The sequence below is a fragment of the Gossypium hirsutum genome, chromosome A05 (genome assembly GCF_007990345.1).
Source record: "Gossypium hirsutum isolate 1008001.06 chromosome A05, Gossypium_hirsutum_v2.1, whole genome shotgun sequence".
Taxonomy (NCBI): domain Eukaryota; kingdom Viridiplantae; phylum Streptophyta; class Magnoliopsida; order Malvales; family Malvaceae; genus Gossypium; species Gossypium hirsutum.
This window is the reverse complement of record NC_053428.1, coordinates 88971176-88973682: the sequence shown is the minus strand read 5'-3', so window position 1 is coordinate 88973682 and position 2507 is coordinate 88971176. Positions and strand designations below refer to the sequence as shown.

The 2507-nt window shown below is 33.9% G+C and overlaps 1 non-coding gene across 1 annotated transcript; it reads left to right on the top strand.

The window, feature by feature from the left end:
• Positions 1-2114: 2114 nt before the first annotated feature.
• LOC121229904 (small nucleolar RNA R71) lies at positions 2115-2221 on the top strand. Its single transcript, XR_005927857.1, has one exon. It is a non-coding gene; the product is annotated as a small nucleolar RNA R71 (small nucleolar RNA).
• The last annotated feature ends 286 nt before the right edge of the window (positions 2222-2507 follow it).

The window sequence follows — 2507 nt, the reverse complement described above, 5'->3', positions numbered from 1 at the left end:
GCTTTTAAAGTGACCAAACCCTAGAATGCTTCTATGGATTCTTCTTCTTCTAATTTTTGGTGGATGAAAACATAGAAAAAGATGATCATTTTGTGGTTTTGTTATTTTACTTATTTAATTAACTTAATTACTAAATTAACCTTTAATATAAATCATTTAAATCATCCATTTAATGTCCAATTTTTTCCAATTACTATCAAAATGGTCTAATTACTACTTAAGGACCTTAACTTTAAGGTTCTATAGCTATTAGAAACCTTTAGCTATTAGAAATCAAGTTTTTCACTTTACGCGATTTAGTCCTTTTTATCTAAGAGACCAACTAAATGATAAAATTTCTTAATGAAATTTTCACACAATCATATATTCATGCTGTGCACATTAAAATAATAATAAAATAAATATTTTGACTTCAGATTTATGGTTCCAAAACCATTTTTCTGATTTGACCAAAAATTGGCTGTTACACAACCCAATGCCATGACATTCATCATTAACATCAACACATTTCAAAGCATTAAACACATTGAAGGTAACCTGCTGATCATTTACCCTCATAGTCAACTCACCTTTCTGTACATCAATTAAAGTCCTACCAGTAGCAAGAAAAGGTCTTCCGAGAATAATTGGCACATCTTGCTCAGCTTCACATTCAAAAATAAAGAAATCCAAAGGAAAGATAAATTTATCTACTATTACTAGCACATCTTCAATTTTACCTTCTGAATGTGTGTAGGATCGGTCAGCCAGTTGCAACATAACCGTAGTAGGTCTTACTTTTCCAATTTCTAGGTTTCTTAAAATAGACATAGGTATTAGATTTATACTTGCTCCTAGATCACATCATGATTTCTAGTTGAACATAGGATAGTGAAACTCATTGGGTCCTTCAACTTCGGGGGTAATTTATTTGTCAACATTGTTGTGCACCCTTCAATGAAGGCGACAGTCTCAAATTCTCTCAATCTGTACTTCTTTGACAATATATCTTTCATAAACTTTACGTAGTTGGGCATTTTCTCCAAAGCTTCAACCAGTGGTATGTTGATATGGAGTTGCTTCAAAACCTCCAAAAATCTTTGAACTGGATATCTTGCTTGTGAAATCGTTGAGGAAAATATAAAGGTGGTCGTCTTTCAAGTTACTGATATTGTTTTGCCGTGGCATTCTTATTTACAACATACTCTGATTCTGTCATAACATTTGGCAACTTAACCTTTAAATGTTCAATATGTTTTTCAGATGACTTTAGGATCTTTACCTCGTTGTTATTCAAATTATCCTCTTTAGCTGTGGCATCTTGAGCAATATCATCAAGCTGACTTCTACTTCTAAGAGTGATGGCCTTGTATTGCTCCTTCCCTTGTGATCTCGAATTCTCGATATCACTTGCCAATGCTCCTTCTAGTCTCGAATTTAAAGCATTCACTATTTGCCCAATTTAATTCTCATGAGCTTAGAGAGACGCAGCCTGAGTCTAAATTACATCATCATTCTTGTCCATATATTCCTTTAATAATGCTTCAACAGATGATGATGATGAAATCGATGCCTGACCTTGCTGGACATTTTACCTCGGCATAGGTTGAGTATAACCAGGCGGTACGTTGATGGCATTCTATCTTGTCATATTTCTAAAATTTGTCATACCTTGGTAATTCCAACTAAAGTTCAGAAGTTGCTTCCACCCAGGATTATATGTGTTGGAATATGGGTTATTGTTTCGGTTGAAATTACCTATGTAGCACACAAATTCTAGACTTGATGGACATTCATCAAACACATGATCTTCACTACAATAAGCAAATGATAGTTTGATTGATTTTATCTCATGGAAGGTAGTAGGTAATTTAATTGTTTTAATCATATTAGCCAAAGAAGACATCTGGGCTATCAGCAAAGTGACTGCGTCCAACTCCATAGTACCAATAACTCTCTTCCCTCTCAGTTCTTGCCGTAGGATATTGATAATCATTGTTGGCAATCCTTTCCAAAATCTGATATGCTTCTTTATAAGATCTATCCAAAAAAGTACCATTGCAGAAGCAGCAATTACCATCCTCGTATATGTATTCTACCAATTATAGAATATCTTCATCTGAGTCCAACATTGAAATCCATGCATTGGACATTTCCACGTTAAGTCTTTAAATTGTTTCCAAGCTTCATATAGTGTTTCATCCTCTAATTTTTGAAAAGATGTGATGTCATTTCTAAGCTTGGCATTCATATTTAGAGGATTATACCATGGAAATTTTTTTTGGCAAAGATCATTCCATGACGCCACTATTCCCGATGGTAAAGCATTTAGTCATGCTCTCGCATGATCTCTTAAAAAATATGGAAACAACTTAAGTCATAGAGCGTCTTTAGGAACACCCTGTTGTTTAAATGAGTCACAAACCTCTAAAAAAAGTTGTAAATGCAATTTTGGATCTTCAATGGTAGTTCACTAAACTTTCCTACTGTTTGCAACATCTGAAACATTCTCGATTTTAGCTCAAACT